General features: G+C 36.0%; 1 protein-coding gene across 6 annotated transcripts in view; it reads right to left on the minus strand.

The window, feature by feature from the left end:
- The window catches only part of MKLN1 (muskelin 1), a 161,694-nt gene that overhangs the window by 135,831 nt on the left and 6,305 nt on the right, over positions 1 to 19,558 (minus strand). The window contains exon 1 of one of the 6 annotated variants that reach the window (XM_021935347.2): positions 14,766 to 14,784. The exons of the other annotated variants lie outside the window; for them this stretch is intronic. The gene's annotated coding sequence lies outside the window, so the exon portion shown is untranslated. Of the gene's footprint in view, positions 1 to 14,765; positions 14,785 to 19,558 lie in introns of those variants that run through there. 6 annotated transcript variants of the gene reach the window in all.

Consider the following 19,558-nt stretch of genomic DNA (forward strand, 5'->3'; position numbering starts at 1 on the left):
TAATTACAACAATAAAATACAGTATTAGCCATAAGCTTAGAAAAGAAATGTGCAAAACCTATGAGAAAATTGTTTTAAACAGCCCTGAGATAGATAGACAGACAGACAGACAGACAGATAGATTAGATAGATAGATGATTGATTGATTGATAGACAGATAGATAGATAGATAGGTAGCTGGAAAAATGCAAAGACATGCCATGTTCCTGCATAAAAAGACTCATCATCATAAAAATACAATTCTACGTTAACTTATAAATTTAATTACACCCAAAAATAAAAACAGGTTTCCCTACAACTGGAAATAGCAGTATGAATTCAAGATATTTTTTCTCCTAAAAAAATTTATTTCCTAGCTCTATCACCTAGAAGGATCTAAAAGAAATGACAATCTGGTAACATTAAGTATCTTTATTTTCCAATTATGTACTCCGAACATCATGCCTCAACTAAAGCATGGTAGATAAAGTCATTTTCCTATGCCAAAAAGCAAGAAAATAAAGAATGGGGTCATGTCAAGGGAACACAGGAGAAAGCCTGAAGGGGCTCCCACTGGCCTAAGATGGAACCATCTGGCATCACAAAGAATGACTACTGAAGTCATTTAAAACACAACAAATAAAGAGACTAATGTTCATAAATGCTTTTCGTTTTTTTTTTTTTTAAAAAATTAGTTAGACACCTGGAGGTATATAACAACTCACTATGCTGAAAACTAGTGATTAAAAGGAAAGCATTAAGCATTTATCATGCTTTTCCAGTAGAACTATATTTCAGAGTAACCAAAAAGCTCAAATAGATGAGGTAAATTTTTACCCAGGAAAATTACAGCTAATAAATGTGAAAGGAATCGTAAGATGAGAGAAATCCAATTTTGATACTTCTACTGAAATAGTTTATTCTAACAATGAGTTATCTTTGGATATTAACACAATTAATAAAAAGTGGAGAGCTTTACAAAAAAGTTGTCACCACCACATTTTGTGCCTTCTGAAGTGATAAAATACAAAGTATATGGCACCACCTAGGGAATGGTCTTTCTAAAAAAGTGATGGAGGCCAATGTGGGAGGATTGCTCGAGGCCAGAAGTTTAAGACCAGCCTAGGCAACACAACAAGACCTTGACTCTACAAAAAAAAATTTTTTTAAATGAGCCAGGCATGGTGGCACACGCCTGTAGTTCCAGTTACTCAGGAGGCTGAGATGGGAGGATCACTTGAGCCCAGGAGGTTCAAGGCTACAGTGAGCCATGACTGTGCCACTGCACTCCAGCCTGGGCAACAGAGCAAGACCATCTTAAAAAAAAATCTGATCCAAAATCTAAATAAGGTTTTCTGTTTAACTTCCAGTATATATAAAGCATGACAAATGGAGGAATTAGTCAAATGCCACTACAAAAAAACAACTGAACATATCTAGAATGGGGGAGCTTCTTCAGGACAAATGACACAATTTCTTCAACAAATCAACAGATAAAGGAAAACAGCAAGAGGATGGGAAGACTCTTCTTCTTTTTGCTTTTTAAAAGAGACAGAGTCTTGTTCTGTTGCCCAGGCTGGAATGCAGTGGCACAATAATAGCTCACTGAAGCCTCCACCTCCTGGACTCAAGCAATCCTCTTGCCTCAGCCTCCAAAGTAGTTGGGACTACAGGTGCGCACCACCATACCCGGCTAATGGAAGAATTCTTGATAAAAAGAATTGTAAAAGGGACATAACAACAAATACAATAAGTGTTTGGATCCTGATTCAAACGCTTATTGCTGATTCAAACGCTATAAAAAGACATTTTTTAGAAAACTGAAAATTAAATATGGACTAGGTATTAATTGTAATTAAAGAATTACTGCTAAATCTGTTAAGTAAAATAATGACATTGTAGCTATAAGAGAAAATGTCTCTGGCAGGGCAGTTCAAAGATGGCCTCAAATGATCCCCACCACCAAGTATTCACACCATTGTGTAATTCCATCTCATTGTAATTTCATCTCATTGAGTGTAGGTTGGCCTAATGACTTGTTTTTAACCAAGAGAATATGGCAAAGGAGATGGGACATCATTTCTGGGTCTACGCTACATAAAACTGTGACTTCCACTTCACTAGCAGACTTTCCCTTGTTGGCATTGATGAAGCAAAACACCACATTAAAGACGCCCACATGGCAATGAACTGAGGACAACCTCTGGGCAACAACTTGCAAGAAACTGAATCCTGCCAACAATCACATAAGCTTAGAGGCAGATCCTTCTCCACTCAAGCCTTTAGGTGAAACCACAGCCCCAGCCAACATCTTGACTGTAGCCTTAGAGACCTGGAGCAGAAGACCTCTATGTCCAAAAACCGGACCCTCATCGAGATAATAAATGTGTATTGTTTTAAGCTGCTAAGTTTGTAGCAATGTGTTATAGATTAACAGATATCCAAGGCCAGGTGCAGTGGATCATGCCTGTAATTCCAGAACTCTGGGAGGCTGAGGTGAAGGAGTGCTTGAACCCAGGAGTTTCAGACTAGCTTGGGCAACATAGTGAGACCCCACCTCTACCAAAAAAAAAAAAAGTTTTTAAATAAAACAATGAAATAAAAAATAACTAATAAAATGTCCTCTTTTTCATGTATACTGAAATATTTAGAAATAACATAACATAACTTATATTTACTTTAAAATAAACCAGAAGAAAGAAAGAGAGGTGGGTGCAAATACAGGTTGAAAACTATAGAATGTCCATGGCCTAGCAAATAGCAGGCTATTGTAGTATCATTAGGTACTATCACTCAAAGCAAAACTCAAGTCAACTTATTAGTACCAAGCAACTGAAAATGTTTAAGCATGTAGTAATTATCTCTAAGGACTCAAAGCACTTTGGGAACACATACCTGCATACTCCACACAAATGAATGGAGCAACCACTAGGAAAAAAGAATGGCAACAAAATAAAACAAACATTCCTATACAGAAGAATGATAAAATAGGAAATTCTCACTAGACAAAAATCAAACTAAAAAGCTCATTAACATGATTTGGTGTCTCCCCAAAACCAAAAAATCAATGTATTGAAACACTCATATAAAAATAGTCCTCAATTGCTGAGTATCTCAGAAGGCTTGAATTATCAATCTTTTCAGAAATTAAATGACCCTTCAGAATATATTTCAAAACTAAGAACTATCCCCTTTCTACCTAATGCAAAGATCATTAAATTTGTACATGATCTGGCAATGATTTACTGCTTAGTACACACAGTCTTCAAACCTTAGACAATATAACAATATAATCACAGAGGGATTAGAAAGATTTAAGGCCGGATGCGGTGGCTCACGCCTAAATCCCAGCACTTTGGGAGGCCGAGGCAGGTGGATCACAAGGTCAAGAGATCGAGACCATCCTGGCCAAAATGGTGAAACCCCGTCTCTACCAAAAATACAAAAAATTAGCTGGGTGTGGTGGCACGCACCTGTAGTCCCAGCTAGTCAAGAGACTGAGGCAAGAGGACAGTTTGAACCCATGAGGTGGAGGTTGCAGTGAGCTGAGATCGTGCCACTATACTCCAGCCTGGGCAACAGAGCAAGACTCTGTATTAAAAATAATAATAATAATAATAAAAAGATTTAAGAGATCAAACTGTTTCTAAGCACTCTCAAACCTTCGTTTATATGTAATTAATTTAACTAAAACAATCACTATCATCTAACTATATCAAGTTCTTAAAATATCTTTGCTGGGCAACAATTTAGCTTAATACGAACTATAATATGTGGATGTGGGGAAGAGTACATGTCTTTAAAAAATTACTCTGTAATATCAACTCTTTGCTGTCTTGCGTCAAAAAAGAACTTCAGAATCTAAATACCTCATTTTGTATGAGAAAAAAATAAAAGGCTAGAGAAACTAAATGACTGATCTAAAATTACCAATTAATCGGTGGTAGAACTGGGATTAGAACTCAAGTCCCTGGTCCTAGGTCAGTGTTCTCTCTATACCACACTGTCTCAATTCTTTCATGTTTTCCTTTGCATCAGATCCAGCTTTTGCCACAGTATAATACAGTAATTTAAACTGTACTAAAGATGACAGGTCAAACCAATATTATCTAATCTAAATCTGCTTACTTAATGAGAACTCTCCTTTCATTCCCATAATAGGTATCTTTGACTAATGCCCTAAGTCCCATGGTAAAGCATTTTTCAAACTCTCTTCCTCAGAGAAATCCAGAGGATCTACAAATATTTTTAAATTACATTTGTGGGACCCTGTCTAAAAACAAACAAACAAACAAAAAACCCAACAACTATAGTTAACTCTTAAAACTATTTAAAAATTCAGAAGTAGTATAGATCAAATATTACCACAATGGATAATATCATCTATAAAAACTTGTGTACCTTGTTTTGTGTTAGCTTTGGAATGAAACTTCTCCCAACATCTCTGCATATACATGAATTATTTTCTTTTTTTTTTTCTTTTTTCTTTTTTTTTTTTTTTTTTTGAGACGGAGTCTTGCCACCCAGGCTGGAGTGCAGTGGCGCCGACTGCCTCACTGCAAGCCTCGGGCCTCCCGGTTCACCATTCTCCTGCCTCAGCCTCCCTCAGTAGCTGGACTACAGGCGCTCGGGCCACCACTCGGTTTTTTTTTTTGTATTTTTAGTAATAGACGGGTTTCACCATGTTAGCCAGGATGGTCTCATCTCCCAACCTCGTGATCCACCCACCTCGGCCTCCCAACGTGCTGGGATTATAGGCGGAGCCAATCACAAATTTCAGCCTCATGGTCTATTTTCTACACCTGTCCCTGATTAACAGCTGTAGTTGTATGTTAGACTTTCAAAAGCTCATTTCTATATATGCCTGTTCCCATAAAATTCACAAATAAATTCACACCTAGAACATATCTGATAAATGGGCAAGGTTGTTTTAATGCTCTCTTCATATATTTTATTTTATTTTATTTATTTTTTTGAGACGGAGTCTCACTCTGTTGCCCAGGCTGGAGTGCACTGGCTGTGATCTTGGCTCACTGCAAGCTCCGCCTCCCGGGTTCACGCCATTCTCCTGCCTCAGCCTCCCCAGTAGCTGGGGTTACAGGTGCCCGCCACCACACCCAGCTAATTTTTTGTATTTTTAGTAGAGACAGGGTTTCACCGTGTTAGCTAGGATGGTCTTGATCTCCTGACCTTGTGATCTGCCTGCCTCGGCCTCCCAAAGTGCTGGGATTAGAGGCACGAGCCACCCCGTCCAGCCTCTTCATATATTAATAAGAGATATGTCATACGGCAAATCACAGTATAGATAGCTGTAGTACAGAATACAACTTTGGAGTGTTTTTCTGTTTAAATATTATATGGAACATGAGCAGTTTAGTGATATAACTGAAATCAAGTTTATTACAGGTAATAACTCTCCTCACTCAACAGTCAGAGAACTCATACTTACGTATCTTAGAGCTCTCAGCCTTTCCTTTGTTAAATTCAGAATGTTCATCAAGTCACAAACCATTAGTTTGTTACTATACTATGATTACCTCACATGCCAGCCAACATTTGTTTCAAAAGCACTACTGTCTTTATAATTCAGTACCCATTTTTGCAATTTAAAAAATGTTATTGCACTTTATAAATGGAAAACAGAAATACAAAAGCCTACCAGTAATATTAATCCACTTGAAACAATAATGGGCATCAGATTAGCCAGACGAAGAAAACTTCAGATACTAGATTTAACCAGTTTAAGCATAAACGAAATGCTGAGAAAACAGTTTTTAAAATCACATCAAAAGGCAAAAGTAAAGGAGCCAATTATGGATTTATTGACTCTCACCTCTAAATTCACCCTTCTTTCCTCCTCTTTGAAAATGGATTTGGGCCCTTTATTTTTCCTTTACCAGCTGGCACAATGTTAAGCTGTGTCAGTAAGAGGGGGCAGGAGTCATCGCAGCAAGTAAGGGTTTTTTGTCATTGGGTTTTTTTGTTTTTGTTTGGCTTCTTGGTTCAGGTATGCTTGGTCTGCATGCTCTTGCAGCATACATAGCTTCTCCAGCTCTTCATTCCTGCCATACAGATTTCTCCAGCATCAGGCTCCAGCAGCATATACAGCTTCAATGCCCAGTTCCTGTGCCTGAGCAGCTTCTCCAGCACCAGGTTCCTGCATCTGAATGCAGACTCATTATGGATATTTTTGCACTTACTCTCTTGACAATCAGCAAGGCTGTTCAAACTAATGACTTCAACTGAGTCTTTCTTTAGCTAAGATAAATTTTCCTCTATTTTTTTCCTTTCATTTCTATTTTTTTTCCTAATCCTTTTCTAGGCCTATTATTAGGTAGAAGGTGCAGGGCTGCTATATACAATTATGCAGGTTGCACCGTGCACTAGAAGATCCCACTGAAGAGTGAAAGCTGAAATTCAGCCTGTGTCCCACCCATCAGGTCCTGAATCCCAGTCAAAGAGCATCATCTGCTCATTAAGCCACATGTCCTGAAGGTGAGAAGGCGGACCTTCTGGATCAAGGCTAGCCTCCATGTTCAATTTTTCATTAATATTTTCCTATCTTTTTGCTTTTGTTTAGATTCCAAGTCTTTTCTATCTATACATGTAACTATATAATAAATACATATGTATATGTAATTATATAAAAACAATAACTTTTGTAGGATCTTCATCATAGTCTAGTACTTTGGGCCTAGGCCCAAAATAATAGGTTATTTTATAACCTAGGAGCATCAGAATTTTTGAAAGATTCGCAAGTAACTTGAATGTACAAACTGCTGTCAGTTAATGGTGCACAAGCTTTTCTGCTCAAGTACCCTCTAAATTAATTTTGAAAATCTATGCACATCCTCAACATTTTTTAGTTGCAAAATGTTTCATACCTTATAATTATCACAAAGGTTGTGATTTCCAGCGTACTTTAAATTTTTTTTTTTTTTTTGAGATGGAGTCTCGCTGTGTTGCCCGGGCTGGAGTGCAGTGGCCGGATCTCAGCTCACTGCAAGCTCCGCCTCCCGGGTTTTTACGCCATTCTCCTGCCTCAGCCTCCCGAGCAGCTGGGACTACAGGCGCCCGCCACCTCGCCCAGCTAGTTTTCTGTATTTTTAGTAGAGACGGGGTTTCACCGTGTTAGCCAGGATGGTCTCGATCTCCTGACCTCGTGATCCGCCCGTCTCGGCCTCCCAAAGTGCTGGGATTACAGGCTTGAGCCACCGCGCCCGGCCAATTTTTTTTTTTTTGAGACTGAGTCTCGCTCTGTCGCCAGGCGGAAGTGCAGTGGCGCAATCTTGGCTCACTGCAACCTCCGCCTCCCGGGTTCAAGAAACTCTCCTGCCTCAGCCTCCCGAGTAGCTGGGATTACAGGTGTGCACCATCATGCCCAGCTAACTTTTGTATTTTTAGTAGAGACAGGGTTTCACCATGTTGGCCAGACTGGTCTTGAACTCCTAGCCTCAACTTACCCGCCCTGGCCTCCCAAAGTGCTGGGATTACAGGCATGAGCCACCACACCTGCCCAAATATTGTTAATTTTTAATAAAGTTGTTATATATGCTCTTTTAAAAGCATCAATAGAATAAAAATACCATCATCTGTTTTTTAAATGAACAGCCACTTCTTATACAGTCAAAAGTTTATATCATCTTGGTTTCTCCTTAAACTTCCCCCACAGACTTTTCCAAAATGTAATATATGCTGGAAGGTCTTTCATTTTTCACTCCATATGACTTCTTTGAGAAAATGCCATGTAAATTAAGATTAAGCTTTTTTTATTTTTCATCATGAGATTCCAAGTGATTTTAAAAATTTCTTCTGGATGTTGTTATCAATTTCGTAAACATATTACTGACCAAAACAATATAAATATATTAAAAACTTTGACAGATAATGATTAAGTATAAAGGTATTAGAGATGATTCTCAAAGACACGTGTACTTTCAAAACAATTATCTCATGTATATATGAACAAATATCACTGCTAGAATCAAATGGGATTCAACATCAACTCTATAGTTATTTTTAAATTTTTTTTTTTGAGACACAGTCTCGCTCTGCTGCCCAGGCTGGAATGCAGTGGCATGATCATAGCTCACTGCAGCCTCAAATTCCTGGGCTCAAGTGATCTTCAAGCCTCAGCCTCTCAAGTAGCTAGAACTACAGGAGCACACCACCACACCTGACTAATTTAATGTTTTGTAGAGAAGAGGTCTTGCTATGTTACCCAAGCTATTCTCCAACTCCTGGACTCTATGATCCTCCCTTGCTCACATAAATAAATACAAGGCAACAGAAGGAATCTCTGTTACTACAGTTTGAGAATTCAAAACCTGAAAACCCAAAATCAGAAATGTTCCAAAATCTGAAAACTTTTTGAGTTCTGACCTGACACTGCAAGAAAATGCTCATGGGAGCATTTCAGATTTCAAATTTCAGATTAGGGATGCTCAATTGCTAAGTATATATTAACATAATGCAAATATTCCAAAATCCTAAAAATTCCAAAATCCAAAACACTTCTGGTCTTAAGCATTTCAAGTAAGGGATACTCAACCTGGACTGTTCCTGTACTGCTAATTTTTTTTTTTACCACCTTCCAAATTATATGCCAAAAATCGCGTAACGAGCTATCATTAAAAATTATTTATGATCAGTCCAGGTGTGGGGGCTTACGCCTGTAATCCCAGCACTTTGGGAGGGCAAGGCAGGCGGATCACCTGAGGTCAGGAGTTCAAGACCAGCCTGGCCAACATGGTGAAACCCCATCTCTACTAAAAATACAAAAAAAAATTAGCCAGGCGTAGTGGCATGTGCCTGTAATCCCAGCTACTCAGGAGGCCAAGGCAGGAGAATCGCTTGAATCCAGGAGGTGGAGGTTGCAGTGAGCCAAGATGGCACCACTGCACTCCAGCCTGGGCAACAGAGCAAGATCCGGCTCAAAAAAAAAAAAAAAATTATCTATGATTTATCAACTGACAAATTGATTAGGTCCTCCTTTTATTTTGTTTAAAAGAATTGAGAACCACCTTTTTTGCATTTAACAAACAACCAGCAACGACAATACTGCTGGTGAATAGACCACATTTTTGAGGAGCAAGGGCATAAGCCACAGGCATGTTCTTAGGCAGATCAATTTTAGGAAAGAATACACAAGAACAGTAAGACTTAGGAAACTGAGTATTTTAAAACTATTTTTGCCCGCGTACCCAGTGGAAGGTCTACATGTAATCCCAGGGATAAGCATGCCTGAATTTGAAGATGCTCAAAATTAGCTACTAAAAACTGAAACTGCTGGGTCATAAGAGTACTTAAAATTTTAATTTTAAATTATAGACTTAACTTTATTCACATCACTTTTCTATTAAAAAATCCTTTGATGGCTCCTCACTTTAAAAAAACAAAGGAACTCACTAACATGGGACACAGGATCCTATATAATTTGTGTTTATAATCAAAGCAATTCACACAAACACAATTATCCATTTTTTTCTTATTTAAAAGTAGTATTTGTTATTTGCTAAAATAAGATAATATTTAACATTTCAGGCAATACCCAAAGAAAAGGCACTTAAAAAATAAAAATCACCCCAATTACTACAACCCAGAGATAATCACTTAATATTTTGGTAAATCTCCTTAAAATCTTTTCTATATATACAGGCATACAAATCGTGTGTGTTTTTAAAATATAAATTGAATCAAACCATTTTAAAATCAGGGTTTTTTTGCTGTTTTCTCTTTTATATGCCATTGTATCTGAAGCATTTTCTCTACATCATTAAAAAATATTCTAAAATTTACATGTGGCAGCCCAATATCCCATCATAATTCAAGGATATACCAAAAGACTGTCTCATTAAATCCAATAAATCTCAGGGCAACACATCTCTAACAACAGCATTAGGTATCTGCTAGAAGATTAATCCGCAATTCACACATTCTCAGATTTATATAAAAATAAGTGCTCCCTGTATGCCCCAGAAAAGCAGGTTAAAATATCATAAAAGATATCTTAATTTCCTCAAAAGAGTAAAATAAAATTCAAAGAGTTCTGTTTTCAATATATTTAATTTTTTTACAGAGAGTAGTACATCCCCTAAATGCATTTGTGATAAGTGCTTATTATCTTCTGATATGCAGAATCATAAAGAAACTATAAATAAACAGAAGGGAGTTCACTGACAAATAACGAGGAGAATAAATGTTAATTACGCAGAGCGGAAAGTGGCAAGTGACTCTGGAACAGTATCAGTCAAGTTACCTTCAATAAACACAATATAATACTGTAACTGTGAAATAAATCTTAACAATAACTGAAAAGACTTACTAAAAGCATTAAAAAGGATGAATGTGGAAAGAAATAAGGACAAGGACACCATTTCATATATACAAAGTCTAAGAAAGAAGTACATGATCAAGGACCCAGTTCATTAAGTGCCTTGTATAAACTTTAGGGAAAAGTCTACCTCCAAGCATCTTTCTGGTTATGATATGCTACACTAGCCAATTTCCTAAATTGGAGCTGCTGAATATGCACAGGGGTAAGGATAAATTCCTACATTCAAGAAATGCAAAAAATGGCAAAAGAAATTAAATCAGTACCCAAAAGAAGGCATAGCTCATTTACCTCTTTCAAAGTCTCCCCTCAAGCCTTCCTCAACAGTGGAAGCGCAATTCTCTGAATTTCAGTTCTGCAGCATTTACTGCTTTTGTCACTTACTCATACTTAGCCTTTGCTACCTCCTATTGAACCATGTATGGAAAGTGTATCACCAGAGTTTCTTTCTTCTACCTTCTAACAGATCAGGCTATCATCTGGAATCAGTAAGCACCTAATAATCTGTTTATGGTAAAAACAGGAATTTGAAAGGCCGTAATACCACTATATAGCAATAAAAATATACGTTTTTTAAAAAGGTTTGTCTTTAACCTGTCACCCATCATAGCATTTTAGGTTGTAGAAAACAGAGATCTCCATAGATGCCAAAGACTTAAACTTTCAGACCTAGATGTATGAATTTTCCAATCATCTGAAATTCTAAGCTCTGGAAGAAACTATTTTGTTAAACTAGAAGTTATTTTCAGCTCTTGAAAAATCTATGTCTCTCACTTCCCAGTCATCAATGCTGAAAGAAACAAATAGAAAAAGATTAATTTGTTTTAAAAAAAACCTATTCTCATTTTGTATAAGGAAAGAATTCATAAACAAATTTCACTGCTTCCAAAAATGTCTCCCATTTGATATTTCACATATACACAAACAATATACATTTTAGGAAAAAACACACTGACTTTCAACTACTGTCCCCAGCATGAACTGCTTAGCAAAGTATCATATGTGTACCTATGTGTGTACATGCCTGTACATTGATAGGTAAATATCTTCAAAGATGAAGGCAGGGAGCTAATTCACGTATTCTCAAGAAAAATAAGGAACACAAAGGACTAGCTAAACTGTCACAGAAAATTCTCAAAGTAATACATTTGAAGTCAAGCAATTTGCTATCTAATCCCAAATGATCACTTTCCTTACAGGGCTTCAATTCATACGCATTAAACGGTTTCTTGACACTACATAACAGAAAAAAAAAAATCAACAAAAAAATCTGGCAGTTTCTCCAATAACTAAATCATAGAGTCAGCAAATGACCCAGAAATTCCACTGCTAGACATATACCCAAGAAATGACAACATGTCCACAAAAAACTTGTATGAATGTTTATTATAGCAGCATTATTCATAATAGCCTGTAAGTGGATATAATCCAAAGGTCTATCAACTAATGCAGGGATCCCAAACCTCCAGGCCACAGACCAGTACCGGTTCCTGTTAGGAACTGAGATGCACAGCAGGAGGTGAGTGGCGGTGGGTTAGCAAGCATTACTGCCTGAGCTCTGCCTCCTGTCAGATCAGCGTAGGCATTAGATTCTCATAGGAGCACCATCCCTACATGCAAGGGATCTAGGTTGGGTGCTCCTTACGAGAATCGTTGTTGTTGTTGTTGTTGTTGCTGTTCTGGTTTTGTTCCTTATAAGAATCTACTGCCTGATGATCTGAAATGGAACGATTTCATCCTGAAACCATCCTCCCCGCTTACCCCGATCCATGGAAAAACTGCCTTCCACAAAGTCAGTCCTTGGTGCCAAAAAGGTTGGGGACCACTGAACTAACGAATGGCTAAACATACTGTGGTATATCGATACAATAGAATACTTACCAGCCACAAAAATGATGTAGTACAGATACATGATACAATATTGATGAACTTTGAAAACAATATCCTAAATGGAAGCCAATCACAAAAGGCCATATATTGTATGATTCCATTTATAGAAAAAGTCTGAAATAGGCAAATCTATAGACACCAAGAGTAGTTTAGTGGTTGCTCAGAGATGGAAGAGTAAGTGGATAATAGCCAAAGGCTATAGTTTTCCTTGAGATTATGAAAATGTTCTAAAATTGACTGCAATGACGGTCACATCTGTGAATGTATAAAAAATCCATTGAATTGAATACCCTAAAGTAGAATTGTATGGTATATAAATTACATCTCAAAAACACTGTTACATGGAAAAAAAAAAAAATCAACCAACAAATAATTATGTTCAAAGAATTAGAGGAAATGATCCCTATCTTAAAATTAATAAAAATACAGATACTCAAAAACTATTAGGCAAATCAGATTCTGTAATAAACTGCACTCTACAAATTTTTCAAAGTCTCATTAAAAATATTACCTATAAAATCATAAATAACTTCATAATAAAAATCATTTAAAACTCAACAATTTAAATAAAAAGCTTTCTATTGTTACAAGTCTTTCCAAATATAATACCTCCACCCTAGAGACAACCAATTTCACTCAAGACACTCTCAGATTTTGCTGAAACTCATTGAAAAAAAATACAGAATGGACTTAAAACTATGTCACTAATGTGACATTCTGAATATGGCCAATATGACACCTTACAGTCCTAAACCAAAACTGCACTAAAAAGAGAAAAGTAATCAAAATGGCTAGTTAATTCACTCATTTACTCATTTAATAAATATCATGCTTGGACTACAATGATGAAGGAAAATTCCATACATTCTATGGAGTTTTTGGTCTATTTGGGAAGACAGCTATTAATCAAGTAATTATACATTTTAATACATTATACATTTTAATACAGGAATAATTATACATTTTAATACTGGAAGCCAGGCATGGTGGCTCACGCCTGTAATCCCAGCACTTTGGGAGGCCAAGGCAGGTGGATCACCTGAGGTCAGGAGTTTGAGGCCAACATGATGACACTCCGTCTCTCCTAAAAATACAAAAATTAGCCAGGTGTGGTAGTGCGCACCTGTAGTCCCAACTACTCAGGAGGTTGAGGCAGGAGAATTATTTGAACCTGGGAAGCGGAGGTTGTAGTAAGCCAAGACTGCACCACTGCACTCCAGCCTGAGCGACAAAGCAAGACTTCATCTCAAAAAAGAAAAAAAAAGCTGTAATTACAAACTGTAAAAAATGATCGATAGGTACTTGTTGCTATGAAAACATTTAACTGTAGGGCCAGGGGAGTGGGTGCCAGATCAATTGGGAAAGGGGGGTCGGGCAGGATTTCCTGAGAAAGTGACATTTTAGCTGACAGCTGAAGAATAAACAGGAGTTAGATTTTATGACTTTTCTGATGCAACTTCTTAATCAAAAGGGAAAAGGGAAGAAAAAGGACAGTGACAGGAAGGGAAAACAAACGTATCCAGGATTGTTTAAAGTAGCTTATTATAGCATTTCTATGTATATAAGACAACTTCCTTAACAACAAATACATAGGTGATATTGGCCATAATATTAGTCATACTAAAAAAAAAAGTAGGAATATTTTTAAAGTATTAAATACTAACATTTACAAAAACCAAAGTTTACACCAAACCCAAGTATCTTCTTTCTAGACCTACATCTTCACAGAAATATAAGATTCCATAAAAGTTCTAACAAAAAGGTAGATAATTTAAAAATCTTATTACATGAAGGGAAATACTATACTTAAAGATTAAACTCTCAATTTTCTTTTTTTTTTTTTTTTGAGACTGAGTCTCACTCTGTCACCCAGGCTGGAGTACAGTGGCACAATCTCAGCTCGCTGCAACCTCTGCCTTCTGGGTTCAAGCAATTCTCATGCCTCAGCCTCCCAAATAGCTGGGAGCACAGGCATGCACCACCACGTCCTGCTAATTTTTGTATTTTTAGTAGAGATGGGGTTTCACTATGTTAGCCAGGCTGAATTCCTGACCTCAAGTGATCCGTCCACCTCCGCCTCCCAAAGTGCTGGGATTACAGGCATAAGCCACTGCACCTGACCAACTCTCAATTTCCTAACCTTATAAACAAGTAAGTCTCAAAAGAAATGTGCAAATCACCAACAAAACCAAAAGTAAAATCTCATTTTAACTCTTAATAAACATTTAAAACAACTGCTTAACAATCACTTTTCAGCCTTTTGGCTAAGATCAATAATAAAACAACTGCTAACAAATCATGTTATAGTTAGTTGACCCTTGAACAATGCGGGGCCTAGGGGCGCCAACTCCCATGCGGTTGAAAAAGCCATGTATGACTTTTGACTCCCATAAAACTTAACTGCTAATAGCTTACTGTTGACCAGAAGCCTTATCAATAACATGAAGGGCCAATTAACACATATTTCATGTGTTACATGTATGACATACTTACTGTATTCTTACAACAAGCTAGAGAAAGGAAAATGTTATCAAGAAAATTAAAAGAAAGAAAAAATATTTACTATTCATTAAATGGAAGTGGATCATCACAAAGGGTCTTCATTCTTGTCATCTTCACGTTGAGTAGGCTGAGGAGGAGAAAGAGAAGGGATCGACCTTTCTGTTTCAAGGTGGCAGAAGCAGAAGAAAATCATGTATAAGTGGACCTGCAAATTCAAATCCATGTTGTTCAAGGGTCAACTGTATTTATGTTCCAAAATTCTTTCCCATCAGATAGCAAGAATAAGCAGTTAATGAAGGAAAACACTGAGCAAGAGACAAAGAACTCTGGGGATCAAGTCTTACATTATTACATTAATATAACCATGAGAAACTCATAGGCCTATAAGATATAACACTATTCCAAAAGAACTAAACACAGAAAGATTTCTGCTTTTGAATATGACGGAACAGTCTGTAGCAGACCAACACTCCCTCTTGAATAGAAAACCTGTATTAAATAGGGAGAAAGTTCTTAAAATATCAGAGACTTTCTGAGATAGCTAAGAACTCACTGAAACTTTCTGAGGTGACAAGAAACTCACTGAAGGGTATCTCACATTCTGTGCAGCTTTCCCTTTCAAGACATGTCACCTATTTCTTTAATGGCACAGGACAAGAGGGTGGGAAGCCAAAAAAGGACAGCCACTAGGAGGCAGAGAAGTCAGCAAAGTTTTTGGCAATTTCATGGGAGTAGGGGGACAAAACTTGGTAGCTAAGTCTTGAGGAGTCAAGATCCCATAGTGATCTTGTGAAGGCACAGAAGAACAAATCTGACACTCAGTACTGATTTTCCTCTTGAGGGATTTGTCAGCTTTTAAACTACACATAGCAAAAGGCTAAAAAGCCAGCAGAAAGCAATTAAAAAGGAAGAAGGAGCTTTTAAAGCTCTCATGGGTCCGGAGAAAAAAAAAGGCTGGAGAAGCCCTAAAAACACCCTATCTCTTAACTGAGATCTCTAGGGCACTAACAAGTTGGAAGCCAACTACAGGTAGAACAAGGTTTATAAGGCTGAAAACCTAATCTCAAGTCAGCTCAGTCCTTGACAGTTGCAGTGATCTCTACCTGCCTGCAAGAAGATGGGTGAATCTGAAGATATGTGAATCCTATCTGGGGAAATGTATCATTATAGATACAAAATGTGTATCTAAAATTCTGCACATAATGTCTGGCACTCAATCAAAAAGTTGCCTAATAATAATTATTACTATTATGTTATCCACATATGATAGTATATATAGTGTACAATAGAATATATAATTAACATACGTTAATATACAAATATATTAACTATTATTATTATTTGACCTAACAAGATGCTAAACCAAAAGGAAAAAGATGATGGAAACAGGCCTATAGGTGATCCAGATACTGGAGTTTTCAGACACAGACTTTAAAGCAATTTGATTAATATGCTCAAAAAATACATGACTTTCACATGAGAATCAGAATCTATCTTAAAAAGAGAGAACCAAATAAAAATTCTAAAACTAAAAAATACTATAAAATTAAGAATAGACGGTTTTAAAAAGCAGGTTGGACATAGTTAAATACAGAATAAATGAACTGAAATACAGTCAAGTAAAAACAATCCAGAATGGAGTAAGAGGACGAAAAAAATTATAAAAATAACAGAAGAGAGCAAGAGACATATGGGGGATGATAAAAAGTATAATAAAGATTTAATTGGAGTCACAGAGGAAAGCAGACAAAAATGGGGCAGAAACAATATTTTTAAAAGGTCAAAATTTTTTCACAACTGATCTCATACTACAAATTCAAGAGGTGCCAGACACTTCAAACAGAGTACAAACAAAACCATTCTTAGGTGCATCACTGAAAAGCTGTTTAAACGTAAAGAAAAAGAGAAAGACAAAAAGAAAGGCAGCTGAACAAGAAAGTCACATTACCTTCCAAGAAGCAACAATAAGTCTGACAGCTGATTTTTCAACAGAAACAATGGAAGCTAGAAAACAATGAACTGAGACCTTTAAAGTGCTTCAAGAAATAACAGCTAATAACGCAGAACTCTACAGTCAGTTAATATATTCTTCCAAGATGAAAATAAATGAATTTCAAACAAGCAAAAACTGAGAATTCAGTACCACCAAACTCCCCAAAAGGAGCTCTTCAGACAGAGGAAAATTAATCTCAGATGGAAGCATGTAAATACAAAAGGAAATAAAGAACAATGGAAAGGGTAAATATTAACTGTACAAAATAACAGTCTCTGGATTTAAATGTAGACTTGAAATGCATGGCAATGACAACATAAAAGCAGGAGAATGATAAATGCTATTAAAGTTTTCTAGGGTCCTAACAATGTCTGAGATGTTTTTCAAAATCCTAATGAATATGCAACTCTAATGTACCACAAGAATGCTTGTGGTAATCTAGTGTAACCACCAAAAGAACAGTAACAGAATATATAACAAGCTATTAAAGGGAGGAATAAAATAACATTTTTTAAAACACTTGATTAATTCAAAAGAAGGCAACAATGGAGAGAAAATAGAATATAGAACCAGTATGACAAACAGAAAACAATAAAATGATAGCCATAAACCCAAATTTATCAATAATTATATTTACTGTTAATGAGCTAAATACACTTCAGATTTAATTGAAAACAGGCAAACAAAAATCTGTTTATTCTTAACAAGAAACAGACCTCAAATATAAAGCTACAGAAGCATTAAAAGCAAAAAGGAGAGGGAAAGTTATACCACACAAGCAAACAGTTGCCAAAATAAAGCAGGTGTAGCTATACTAAGACAACTTTGAGGCGAGAGACAAGTATTACTAGACATAAAAAGGGACATGTTATAACGATAAAGAGTCAATATACTAGAAAGATATGTTTGTATGTGCCTAGTAATATGACTTCAAAATACATAAAGCATACAGTTTAGTTCTTTATAGAACTAAAAGGAGAAATACACAAATCCACAAGCACAGTAAGACACATTTAACACTTAACCTCAAGACACCTCTCTGTAATGAATAGAAGAAAAGGCAAAAAAGATTCAGTAAGGATAGAGAAGATTTGAACAACACAATTACACAATTCACAAACTTGAACTTAACAAAGTACAGAGAAGACAGTAGTTAATAGCAGAATGTATAGTCTTTTCAAGGGTACATAAACATTTATAAAAAGGCTGAGCCATAAAATAAGTATCAATAAAGGTCTAAAACCATCCACAGTGTGTTCTCTAATCATAGTGAAATTAAGAAATTAGTAACAGAAAGATAACTAGCAAATCCCCAAATGTTCAAAAAGTAAGCAATATACTTGTTAAAAAAAAAAAAAAAACCCACAGGTCAAAGAATAAGCCAAAATAAAATTTGAAAAACATTTTTGCATAAATGACAACGAACATGTAACATACCAGAATTTGTGGGATACAGCTAAAATGAGCTGAGAGGAAACCCTACACTCTTATGACTAAACATAGCCTAGTTTTCCAATTATTATTAACTACCAATTCAAAATATAAGTTATGTTAGGGTATTTTAATCTAATTAACTGCCATTCAACAACTTTTTAAATGACAGATTTATATTAGACTACTTAAATTATTACTAGATAATGACTATAAATGATATTTCCTTTCTCTTTGTATACTTTTTAAAACATGGATTAATCTTAATAAGTAACATTTCATCATAAGCAAAACCCATTAAACAATATCTTTATCTACAGTATGAATATATATATATATATAGTATTATACAGAATGTTGCTTTGACTTCATGGATTTTTACAAATATTCATAACCAAGTCATGAAGTTCTCACTAAACAACAAAAAAATTTTTTTCTAACTGAAACATCTCCCCAATGTGCAAAGATGTTAAGAAGTATTTTCTTCAAAAGTCCCCCATATTAATAGATGATAATACTTCTGGACTTCTAGAGCTTTATCTGACCACCCCTTAATAAGCAACAATGTACAGAATCAGCCGTTCACAAAACAAGCCCTGGGAAATCCAGTAGTAGAGAAGGTACCCGGATGAACTATCCTAAGATTGAACCAATAAAGACCTAAAAATTTTATAAATTTTCCACTCTATCGTCCCTTATCAGAGATTTCTAACAAATGATATTATAAACAAATAGTTATTAGGGATCTCTAAATTCTCAACTGTTCATTCTTTGAAACATTTTATACATATTAAAATGTCTATTATAAATAGCTGTATCTCTATAGACTATGTAAAGTCTAGAAAATCTTTCATATTTCCAAAAATGATTTTTGAATGACTGAAATACAGCAAACTCATTGCCACAAGTGGCTGAAATGTATCTTATTTACATGTAAAACATCACAAAGTATTTGTATCAGGCCAAAAATCATTTATTAAAAACCTATTTAAATATTTACCTAAAAGTTAATGCAAATAATAGGACCATTTACCCATCTGCCCAAAAAACTGTACATAAACCTCTCAACATTTATTTGATCAAGATAAGAAGTATTTCTATAGAAGAAACTGATGCTCAGAAAAGAATCATAACTTGCCAAAAGTCACAAATATCTAATTCTAGGAATCAGCTCTGCAGACTCAAATTATCATCCTGAGTTTACCTAATACATTTCTTCCATCCTGAGTGTTTTTATTTTTCTGAATTTCTAAGAGTCCCAGACTGAAAAATACAGAACTTTCAGTGGCCAGTAGATTCCCAAGCAAGGCCAGTGTCTTTAAATCTCAGTTTAAGATAGGAAGAAAAGGAAGGGCATAATAGTCTCTAGTCTCCTGGGAGTTGCATGCCTCCAAACTAGGGGTTCACAAATTCTAGGTTGCAGGAGCCTA

Source organism: Papio anubis, chromosome 4, assembly GCF_008728515.1.
Source record: "Papio anubis isolate 15944 chromosome 4, Panubis1.0, whole genome shotgun sequence".
In the NCBI taxonomy this organism is placed as follows: Eukaryota; Metazoa; Chordata; class Mammalia; order Primates; family Cercopithecidae; genus Papio; species Papio anubis.